This window comes from Loxodonta africana, chromosome 3 (genome assembly GCF_030014295.1).
Source record: "Loxodonta africana isolate mLoxAfr1 chromosome 3, mLoxAfr1.hap2, whole genome shotgun sequence".
Lineage (NCBI taxonomy): Eukaryota > Metazoa > Chordata > Mammalia > Proboscidea > Elephantidae > Loxodonta > Loxodonta africana.
The window spans coordinates 85,843,340-85,856,103 of record NC_087344.1 but is presented as its reverse complement, the minus strand read 5'-3'; positions in this window follow the sequence as shown (position 1 = coordinate 85,856,103).

Below are 12,764 nucleotides of genomic sequence, written 5' to 3'. Positions count from 1 at the left end.
CCATATGTTCCGGCTGTTCATTTTGCTTCCATTCCTGGCATTTGTGTAGGCAACATCTTGTATGTAACACAAGTTAGTTTTCTTCCCTTCTCTTTTATAAAACTTGTCAGAAGGTAAAATAGCAAACTGGAAACCTTGAATAATACTCTGGCATGTTATAAATAATTATAAAACATATAGCCTCAAATTCTTAATGTTTATATGAAGAGAAAACATGTGAGACCTGAAGTCTTGCCAGATATAATAATTATATTGATACTATTTGTGCTGTTTGGCAGTAGCACACATTATATAAATTGGAATTCATTAGTATTGATTATTAAACCAAATGTGAAGTTGGGGGTGGGGGGAGGAAACATGAAAATCAGATCATCCCTTTATTTTAGTCTGGTTCAGAAACACACCAACCATCATGATCTCATTTGAAACTCTTTGCAGGGTCACCCACATCACTTAAGCGGTTTTTGAGACAAGTTGTATTACATTTCAAGTTAGGTTATCGTCAGAGATGAAATAATTTAAAAAGAAATCATGTTTAAATTGAATCTGAATTGGAAAAGGTCGTGATATCTGATGACATTAGTAAGTCTGCTTTGTCTTTAAAGCAAATTACTAGTCATGATATGCTTTACATTCTCCATAATATGAAGTCCCAAAACAGTAAAACCATCACCATTTGAACCCTAATGAGTGACCGGAATATCTGATTTTTTTCAAATAGTTGAGTTATAATTTAATTCTAACATTTGTTCTTTTAACTCTTTTGACTGGAACACCTTCTAAGTTTATCATCTATTTCCCAACCTCCTTAAACAGAAGATGCTGAATATATTTTAATGGTTTCTTGATGATTCTGGCTTACCAATAATATGCACACCATTGTTGTATTCGCTGGTATAAATGTAGGCCTGTTGAGGTAGAGTCATTTGTTCCTGCAGCGTCTCTCCATGCTAATGTGTTTCTGTTTTGTTTGAGCATTTACGTCTCTTCGATGTTTGTCTTTCCATTGCCAATGATTGGCACATTTTGTTATTTCAGAATTTCTTCTTCGTATTTGCTACTTGTAATATAGTGTAAGCTTGAAGATCAAGTTATTTTGTCTTAATTGTTTCTCACAAGAATGAAAAGTATTGATGTTAATGCCATCAGCTTTAACTGCTATGAATATTTTTTGTTTGCTTCTTGTTTCTTCTAGATGAACTTGTTAGATAGCTGTGTCCAAAGATAAATAAATCTAGTTTAACATTTAATTATAAAATTACTTTGGCCTAAAATAAATAAATAAGATAAAAATAAAAATAAATTTTTTTAGTGTCTTAATTTCATGTTTAATATTTTCTTATTGTTAGAAAATTTTATCCCTTGCCTGTAATAAGAGAATAGCATAAATGTAGTGTTTAGGCTGCATTTATATTCCTATACATGATGATTTACCACGTCATGCACCCACCCCCAGACTGATTAGGATGCATATTTGTAATTACAATGTCGCATAGTCTGTGACGCAGGATTGCCCCAATACAGACAGTATGGTACACTTTATTTAAGCTCATAGTGTTTTCTTTCTGATACTGATGCTTTTCTTCAGTCGCAACATAAATGAAAGAGCCAGAATGTAGAGCTTTGTATGTTCTGTGCAGCCATTTTGAAGTGGGCTAATAAGCTTTTTATTCCTTCAGTAACACTTGGCCTTAGCTCAGTTTCCATAAATACCATCTACATTATTTTATATACTCATATAGTTGCTAAGAGCTTTTTTTCTCCCTGAACTAAGACATGTAGAAATACACACCCAGTAGATAACTTTAATAAGTTCCATATTTCTTGTTTGGGGACGTTTGTTCATTCAAAGACACTTGTTAAGCACTACGTGCTGGGAACAGTGCTAGGTACCAAGGAGAGGGGATACAGAGATGAACAAGCCTGCATCCCTGCTCTTGAGGAAATAGAGTCTTAAGGAGGCCTGTGGAGAGAGACACAAATAGGTGTTACAGCTCAACGTGGGAAGTAGCGTGACATGGATAAGCAGTTTCAGTTGCGAACTCTAGGGGCTGAGGGAAGAGTAAGACAAAAGGAGAGGCATGGAAGGTATGGGATCAGGGAGACAGGGAGAAAATACTCCTTTCTGATATGAAGGAATAAGAGAAACATCTCAACCCAATGTTGGGAATATCATAGTTGCATTCATTAAACACTTTTGAATGCTGTTATTATCCTATCTTGGAAAAATGGAAAATACCTAGGTACAAAGTGCTGTGTGGTCAAAAGGAATATATGGTTAATTCTAGGGGGCAAAGGAAAAGTCCAGGGAAAATGTTGTTTTTGTTGTTGTTAGTTGCCATCAAGTCTGTTCTGACTCATGGCAACTTTATGTATAACAGAACAAAACATTGTCCCGGTGCCATCTTTATGATCATCAGTATGTTTGAGTCCATTGGCTCAAACAGCTATTATGTCAATCCATCCCATGGCGAGGGTCCCTCTTAATTTCACTGACCTTGGTGTCATTTTGTAGCAACTGATCTTTCCTAATGACGTGTCCAAAGTCCATCAGCTGAAGTCGCTACATCCGTGCTTCTAAGGAGCACTCTGGTTGTATTTTACTAAGACTGACTCTTCTTTGGCAACTCAGTATATTCAACACTCTTTGCCAACTCCACAATTCAAATGCATCAATTCTTCTGTCTTACTTTTTCATTGCTCAGCTTTCACATGCATATGAGGCAGTTGAAAAGACCATGACTTGGGTCAGGCACACTTTAGTTCCAGCCAAAAAACCAAACCCAGCGCCGTCGAGTCAATTCCGACTCAAAGCGACACTTTAGTTACAGGCTCTTAAAGGATGCATAGATTTCAGTAGGCAGAGATGTGCAGAAGCAGTTTAAGAACAGCTTAAACAGAGGAAATCATGTTAATGAAGATGTCACCATCTGTCTTAGTCATCTAGTGCTGCTATAACAGAAATACCACAAGTGGATGGCTTTGACAAAGAGAAGTTTATTCTCTCACAGGGCACTGTGTCCAGGGGAAGGCTTTCTTTCTCTGTTGGCTCTGGAGGAAGGCATCTCAGCACAGGAACCTCAGGTCCAAAGGACACGCTCTGCTCCCAGCACTGTTTTCTTGGTGGTATGAAGTCCCCATGTCTCTCTGCTCGCTTCTCTCTTTTATATCTCAACAAAGATTGGCTAAGACACTACCTAATTTTGTAGACCTCATCAGTGGAATTGCCACTAACCCATCTGATTACATAGTGATAGGGTTTACAAATACAGGAAAATCACATAAAATGGTGGACAGTCACGCAATACTGAGAATCATGGCCCAGCTAAGTTGACAATATTTTGGGGGAACACAGTTCAATCCATGACACCATCTATCCTGCCACAATTTTTTATTTCATCACACAATTGAAGGTACAGTGTAGTGTAGTTAGAGCCATGAACTCTGGTCAAATCAGCCTGGCTTGAGTCCTGTTAGTATCATGTACCAACTGGTGACTTTGAGAAAGTTGCTGAATCATTCTGTGCCCCCATTTCCTCACCTGAAAAAGAGTAATGCCTCTCCTCAGGGCACCTATGTTGCACAACTGCCAGGGCACCATCCACGCTGTACCCAGAGGCCCTGCCTATCTCAGATGTCAATGCTTATGAAACAGTACAGTGGCTGGCACATAGTAAGTGCTCACTACACATTGTTGTTAGCTGAAATTGAGTTGGCCCCAGTTCATGCAGCCCCCATATATGATAGAACGAAACCCTGTCCAGTCCTGAGCTATTCCCATGATCAGTTGTGAATTGGACCGTTGTGATCCATAGGGTTTCATTGGCTGACTTTTGAAAGTGGATTGCTAAGCCTTTCTTCCTAGTCCTTAGTCTGGATGCTACACTGAAAACTGTTCAGCACCATGGCAACATGCAAGTCCCCACTGACTAACGGGTGGTGGTTGCACATAGGTGCAATGGCAGGAATCAAACCCAGGTCTTCTACATCGAGGGCAAGAGTTCTATAACTGTACCACCAATGTTCTAAAATACACATTTACTAATAAAAAGGCAGCTTCATTTTAAAGAATGAATCCATTTGGAACCTCTTTTTTACTTTTTTATATAGGTTTATGAACCTCTATCTTTGTAAGAGGAGACTTGGTGACACAATTGTACAGCACTCGGTTACCAAAAAGGTTGGCAGTTCGAACCCATGAGCGGTTCTGTGAGAGAAAAGACTTGGTGACCTGCTGCTGTAAAGGTTAAAAATCCATTGCTGTCAAGTCGATTCTCACTCAGCCACTGTATTGGACAGAGTAGAACTGCCCCCATAGGGTTTCCAAGGCTGTGAATTTGCAAACAGACTGCTTCATCCTTCTCCCACGCAGCTGATGGTGGGTTCGACTGTTGGGTTAGCAGCCAAGCGCTTAACCATTGTGCCACTGGAAACCCTATGAGGCAGTTCTTCTCTGTCCTACAGGGTTACTATGAGTAGGAATTGACCCCACAGCACACAACAGCCCTTGTAAGCTCTCTGTTCCTGAGAGTCTTTTGAGCAGAACATAAGATGTACTTTGCTTAATTTACTAGGCTTCAAAAATGTGTTGTAAAAGAAATAGACAAAACAAAAACAAATTTAAATCCCCCTAAAAGGTTTTGAATGAACAATTTTTTGTCTCCAATTTTGGCTCATTTGATTGATGTCATTACAGAGGGACTCAGATTTACTTATTATTAAAAAACAGATTTTCTGTGTTCATCCAGTGTTGCAACTGAGAACTTTTTCCAGCACAATATTATGACGCTGAAGGTTGAAATGGTTTATTTTCCCTTCCCCCTTTATATCCAGAAGCCAGGCTATTTAGCATGGATTAGTCGATTAGAATGTCAGACTCAGAAAATGGAACAGCCATGAATTTGGCTGAAGATTCAGAAACATGGCAAGGGAACAATGATTATTACCAGACTTCAAGTATCAGCGAACACTTCAGGGTTGCAAGAGAAAGAAAATAAAACACAGGAGGCATAATGGCTTTTACTACCAGGATGTCTGAGGCAGCTAGAATGGAGTTATTTGCTGAAAACATGATGGTCTTTTTATATTTGTCCAACCGGATTAATTGAAGCCTGTTACCGCTCTATCTTGTAACACAGAAAATAGCCATTAGTTACTCACCAGTACACGTGGAGAACGCAGAAGTTGGCGGTTCAGTTAGGGTTTGTCTTCAGAGATCTAGTTGGCATAGTTCATGAGTACTAATGAACAGGTTAGGTTGAAGGCACTTAGCCATTTAGACCCCCCATCACAGGTTGGATTCAGACTCTGAGACTGGAGTTTAGTGTGCAGGATGTTTATTAGGGAGTGCCCATGGGTCTATATGGGTGGAGAGAAGGAGAAGAAAGCAAGATTGGGTGGAGGGTGAGCTGCAGTGCAGGTCTGATGGCAGCTTTGGCCAAACCCATGAGGAGCTCTGAAGCTAAAATGGCCAGCCAGAGTAGTTCCGTGTTGGCTGAAATGGTCAGGCCAAATGCTGATGGTGTAATAGTTAAGAGCTATGGCTGCCAACCAAAAGTCTGGCAGTTCGAATCCACCAGGTGCTCCTTGGAAACCCTAGTGGGGCAGTTCTACTCTGTCCTTTAGGGTTGCTATGAGCCGGAATCAATTCCATGGCAATGGATTTGGTTTTGGATTTCGGTTTATGCTTATCAGTCGTTGGATATGGGCTGCTCTGGAAAGAAGAGTCTTCAGGCAACACAGCATTCTACAGCTGAGGCAGCCCTGATGGGGCTGACAGATGAAGGCTGCCTGCCCACGGAATTTTCAGCAGCTGGGGCAACAAATCCTTTTTGAATGAGGATCCAAGTGACACATCACTCTGTCCTTCCCCCTCCCCCATCCCCCACAAGTTCTGTTATAACATGTGATCCAAACTGTTTCCAGAAGCATGCCTGGACAAAGAACATTTCCACTCTCTCCCTCCCCCAGTTTCCCCCACAAAATAAAGTCTTAAGTAACTCACTATACTCAAATGGTACTTATACCACTGGGCAACATCACCATTCCCAACACAAAAACATAGACCTAATACTAAGTATATGGTGTAGGCAGTATTTTCCCAAACAAGAATAATAAAGAAGTTTTAAAAACCCATCAAAGTCAATGTGTTCAAATCTGAATTCATTTTTTCTTCCCCCTCAAGGCGAAATCTATTTTCTGCATCTCAGGAAATTAAACTCTCTGTTCCCCAGACCAGAGCCTGGGAATTACCTCAGTTCTCTCTCCCCCCAGAGTCAATTAAGTCCTGTAGATTTTATATCGGAAATACCTTTTAATTCAGGCCTTCTCCCCTCTTCCTCTCTGCTACTATCCTAACTCAGGCCCTCATTCCAAGGAGGTATCTTTTTTCTAATTATACTACTCATTTCTAAAAAGCGGTATATTTTCTTGGTAACAAGTAATGCAGAACAGCTTATGATGAAAATCAAATTCTCCCTCCTTGTCCCACTTGTAGGTACCCACAGACAACCTTCTCTGAATGGTCTGCTTAGGTGTTCTGGTAGATACTTCCACAACTCTGGTTATTATGCATATAACTTTTATCAACTCAAGGAAAATCAACTTCTACTCTGGAAGATGAAAATTTAACATTTTCTATGTTTCCTCTTTCCCCTCCTCCCAATGTTTGATATTTATGTCATTGTTAGTTATTTTATTGATTACTTTTATAATTTTCGGTGATAGTCTTAAGCCTCTATTTCTTGCTCAATCTACTTTCAACAATCTCCTGACCACCTACTTTGTAAGAAGACAGACACTACCACTCCTGTCCTTCCCGCCATGTCTTCCAATTCCATCTTTTGCCAGCTACATATTTATGTTGTCAGAGTTAACATTTACATTCTGGTCTGTGGCCAAATCAAAGTTGTCTATGCTTTCTCTTGTTTCCTTCTAGTAATCCTCTCACATCCTCATAAATTGCCATCCCTAAGCAGCTTCTGAGGTCCCTGGGTGGCTCTAATGATTTGCACTTGACTACTGAAAAGTTGGTGGATCAAATCCACCCAGAGGCACTGCTGAAGAAAGAATGACCTGGTGATCTACTTTCATAAAGACTACAGCCAAGAAAACCCTACAGAGCTCAGCTCTATAACACAGGGCTTGCCATGAGTCACAATCGACTTGATGGTAATAGGTTTGTTTTTTTCTGACCCTCTGATTTATTCTCTTTATGTTACCAGAATGATCTTTCTGAAACAATAAGGTGGTCCTTGGATATATTATTTCCTCTTACTCACTCACCGCACATTATCCCGTGCTTGGATACACCATGGCACCCGATTTACAGTAGTATTCAGTGTCATTAAAGATCACCTCTACTTGCTTCTCCAGACTGATCCACTTTACACTTCTATACACCCTATGTTTCAGCCACACTAAGTATCTCACTCTACCACAATCATGCCACATCCTTTGACCTACTTGTCTTCCTTTGTGCTTTTCCTTCTACCTGTGAAATAATTCATTCCATTTCTCCACCCAGAAATCTATACCCACCCTTCAAAATCCAAATTAAATGTCTTATTTTCTTGGGAGCCCTTCCCAACTCCACCGGGTAAGTTTTGGCTCCTTTCTGTGGTTTCCCAAAGTATTTTATTCCTGTTTCTAATTTCAGTCCTTGCTGAAGCAATGTACTGCAACGATTTGCTTACTTGCCTGCCTTTTTTATTAGACTGACCTCTGCTTGGACTATAGGTGACTATAACATTTATTCCATGTGGCTGGAAAGTAGTGGCCATTCACAAAGGACGTTGCAGAAGTGAGTAGTGGAATGCAGGAAGGCCTGCATGTGGAGTCAGAATCCTGGTTCAAGGACCACTGAGTGACAAGCCTTGCCACATCACTTCACCTCTCTAGATTGGTTTTTTCGTTTGTAAATGATTCAGCATCCTAAGATGGTATCAAAGAATCAAATGAAATGACTGATGTGAAAGCATTCTTCAAACTATAAAATAATTGTGAGGATTTTTAAAATTATCATTTTATTACTTTTCATGGACTTCTCTTCCCCAATAAATTTGCAGTTTTATGGGGAATCCCCAAGTTTGTGAGTTGTTCCTTTGACAATTCACTCCTTTGAGTTATTTTCACATCTTTTTGTTTGTGTAAGTGGTTGGAAATTGCAGGGAGGCAGAGCTTAGCCAATAAAAGGAGCTTTCTAATAGCGAGTGATCATGATCTGTCAGGAGGTAGTCAGTTCCCTATCAGTGGAGGTATGCAAGCAGAGACTCAGTACTCTGCCTGTCAGGGTGGCTGTTCAGAGAAATTCTGACCTGGCGTGAGGATGAAAGGAGAGCTGGACTGGCTGACTTCTGATATTCCTTCCTGTTCTGAGCATACGTAATTCTAAAACTTACATACAAACCATACTGAGAGATGGAGTAAGGGTTTTGTATTCCAGTATAAAGGTTCTTTTTTTCTTCTTGAAGTGAAAGTTGTATAATTTATATAAGATCTCAGTAAAAGTCTGACATTTCTACTCTGTGAATCTAGGAGGAAGCTGAGATTTGCTGTTGAAATACGAAAGTAAACAGTAACTACTTCAATTTAAGTCTCTAGGATTTATATTTATATATAACCTTTAAAGTTCTCCCAACTTTTCACCCTGGAGAAAAGAAAAAATGACAGTAATCTTACTTACAGCTGAAAGTCTAGAGAGACACTAGTTTTAGGTTAATGGAAAACTGACACTGCCTTGCTGGGTCTTCTAGTGGTTTCCCCTTCTAAATGATGTGAATGCTCACTCTCGGAGACACAGTTACGAGTCTCACATATTAAATTGGGTGCTTTTGTGGTCCAAGCTCAATTGCAAATCACTTAAAAAACATTTCTTCATGGTATTTTTAAGAGCACTATTTATTTTTAAACATATCCTTTCAGAGTCCAAACATTACTTCTTAATGTTGTTATTGCTCATGGCAAACCTATTTCAATTCTTTGAAAGCTACTTTTTGGTATTTTTCTGTTAGCGCTATTTCCACTCAAGTGTGCAGGCATGTGACCCTTTCCTTCCCTGTACACCCTCCACTACCACCTCCCACCCACCCCCGACCCAAGGAGACAAATGTGGAATCGAATCAGCAGCACACAATGTCGGTATTAGAAGGGTCTTTGTATTTCACAAGTCATGGCAAAATTAAGCTGGGGTGCAAGTCTTTTGACCCTTGATTGTGTATTTTTACCCCTGTCCCATAAGAGTGGGGTGGGTGGGGGTTCTACTCTGTCCTATAGGGTCAGTATGAATCAGATTCAACTCAATGGCAACAGATTTGGTTTTTTGGTTTACTCTTTGCTCTGACTGCAGGTTGTGCTAGCTCTAAAGTAATGTTACCACATAGTGATGCCTTCTCATATGTCTATTATGGATTGAGTTATACCCCAACCCCACCCCCGCCACCCCTCACCAAATTTATATTGAAGTCCTGGCCCCTGTACCTGTGAGTGTAATATGATACCTATTTGGAAAGAGAGTTTTTCTTTTGTTATGTTATCGAAGTCATAGCAGACTAGACTGGGTCCTAAACCTAATCCCTTCTGAGAGATGCCTTATGGAGAGAGCAGCACAGATACAGAGATACACACGGGGAGAGACAGATGCCATGTGAAGATCACCTACAAGAAAAGGAACGCCCCGGATCACCAGCAATCACCAGAAACTAGGAGAGAAACCACAAAAAGAATCTGTATTTTCAAGATGCTGATATGAACTTTTAGCCTCAGACCTGTGAGAAAATAAATTTCTGTCCATAAAAGCCACCTGTTTGTGGTATTTTTGCTCTGGCATCCCTAGGAAGCTAAGACAGCATTCCTCTCACCCACTACTAATAGTATTAATAACTCCCATTGCCATCAAGTCAGTTCTGACTCATGGCAACTCCATGTGTGTAGAGTAGAACTTTCCCATAGGATTTTCTTGGCTGTAATCTTTATGGAAGCAGACCACCAGGCCTTTCTTCTGCTGTGCAGCTGGGTGGATTCAAACCACTAACCTTTAGGTTAGTAGTCAAGCGCAAACTGTGTCATTCAGGGATCTCAGTAGCAATAACAGCTAATATTTATTAAGTGCTCACTATGTACCAGGCACTGTTTTGAATACTTTGTGAATTAACTCATTTACTCATTTACCCCTCTCAACAACCTTATGAAGTGGCTACAAGGTTAAGCAACAAACGGATGTGAAGGTGGTGCCATGCACAAATCCACCTGGCCAAGGGCCAGGTGGGGACGAAAATCCAGCCTAGGATCTGGCTGCCACCTGTGAGACCTGGTGAGGAGCCATGTTTACCAAGAAGAAAGGGCGCCTTTTACTCACTTGCACAAAGAAGCCCTGTGGACTAGCAGTGGCCTGGCCCATATATACTCTCCACTCTAGACATTTTAAATTATTTTTTGTTCCCTGCTTATGTCATGATTCTTCCCACCTCTGCATTGCAAATATTTGGCTTCCTCTGCTTAGGATGCTTTTTCACTCATTCATTCATTTATTCATACTTTTTCTTTTTTAATTTTAATATCTAGCATGTGTCAGGTATTGTCCTAAGTGATGATTCAGTGGGAGCTTACAGCCTAGGGGACCAGATGAATATTAATGAAATAGTCGTACAAATACATCAGCATACACTCTAACAAACTCTTTGAAGGCGATGTCAGGCAGGGGACCCTGAGACTGGGTGGCAGGGCCTGGAGGCCTGATCTGCTCCGGGAGGCTGATGGGGGTGGTGAGGTGGTGACTGGGCCCAGGGGGCTTCCCTTAGGATGTGACCTTTAAGCCGAGATGTGAAGAACAATTAGGAGTTAATCCAGCAAAGAGAGTTAAGGAAGGGGAGTGGGCCCTCTTTCTGGCAATCCTACTAGATTTAACAGCACAGTCATGAGTCTTTGGGTCAGAGGAGATAGGTGTGGAGCCCAGTAGAGGCTCAGCACCATAAAGGGAGGGAAACTGAGAAAGAGGCCGAAATGGAGGAATGGGGAGACAAGGGGACTCTGAACCATCCAAGGAGGCAGGAGATTGCAGACTGAGAAGGAGACCTGTGAGAAACTCTCATAGCAGGCTGGGAAGAGACCTAAAGCACAGGATATTTAATGTTCAATTTTAAATTGTGCTTCTGTGGTTTAAAATTCCTCCCTGTCCCGAATCTTAGGTATAATCTGTTGCACACATACTCTTTGTGTGAATGGTTTTGGGAAAAATCAGGGTAAAGAAGCTGAGTTTCCAGTAAGGTTGACGAGGAACAATGGGGAGAGAAAAGCCACACAAATTGAGACACGGTGAGGTCAAAAGACCCATGGAAACAGAAACTTGGAGGCAGCAGCAACCAAGAGGTATTCATAAAATCAGATGTATTTAGAGCTCAAAGAACTTCAACTTTATTTGCATCTAATTAAAATTAGTGATTAGTGTAAAATGATGATTTAAGGCAGCATTGGGGAGCATCTGATGACAGTGAGGGGCAGCCTAGACAGGGAGACAGAGGAAAGAGACATTCTCACTTTGTGTCTTTGGCGAGGGATGGCGTTATGGTTTCATTCTAGATATCTGATAGTTGTTTAAGCTCCAACTTAATGGGGCTCCTTCTCCCCGCTACCAGCTGACTCTCCAAGTCACTACCCAGCCAGACACAGTGCAGCATCTGTTAGAAACTTGGGGGATTTATTAATTCAACCAACATTTATTGAAAAACTTATTTTCTGGGTACAAAGTCACTTGGGACATAGTCTTTGGCCCCTGCCCCTGTGGAGTACTTAGTCTAGAAGGGAAACAAACATTGTGGTGCAATGTGATCATGCTGTGATAGAAACAGGCACAGGGGATGTGGGGACAGGACTGGGACCTTGAATAATCTTGGGAAGCAGGACACTTTTCTTGGAAGGACACTTGAGCGTGGTGTTTTCGAGTAGGTGTATGCTTGGCAGACAAAGGGAGAGGAGCAGAGGCCCAGATGCAATGGCTCCTAGGTTGTCCGTGTGCCCCTGTGTAGGGCCACCCCCTCACCAGCACTTACCCCTAACTACAGAGTAGTGTCTTGATCCCGCTTGTTTTGAACAAGTCGTGTCTTCATGACTGGACTCTAAGTTTCTCAAAGCTGTGGAGACTGTGCGCGTGTTTGTGTGTGAGAGTTGGAAGAGGCTAGATTTGAGTAGTGCCAAGGAGAGCCCCTTATCCAAGAGCTCCTTGCCAAAAATATCATCTGTCACCACGCTTAATTAAATTCCACCCTGGGTCCCACCCTGGGCCCCTCACTTCTTTGGGCCTGACGGCCACCATTGCAGAGTTGCAATGGAAGTATAAGGCCCTTCTGGATAGATTCATGCTATAAATAGATTACTAAGAAACCAAACCTGGCTCATAGCGATCCTATAGGACAGAGTAGAACTCCCCATAGAGTTGTCAAGGAGCACCTGGTGGATTCGAACTGCCAACATTTTGTTTAGCAGCCATAGCACTTAACCACCATGCCACCAGGGTTTCCAATACATTACTGAGGATCGATTAATATCTGAGAACCAGAGTGATGAAAAAAAAAGGCAACTAAAAAGGGAGCATGGAGAAGAGGATATGGGTGAGCAAAAATATACTTGGGTTTTTGCAATTTCTTGTGACAGTTTTTCTGTACCCTCCACTTTTATAACCTCAAGACTGCACATACAATAAAAGCTACTGAATAAACTCAACAAGGGTGGAAACAGCATTTTTGAGGTAGGATGTAAGGCAATGTAATGAA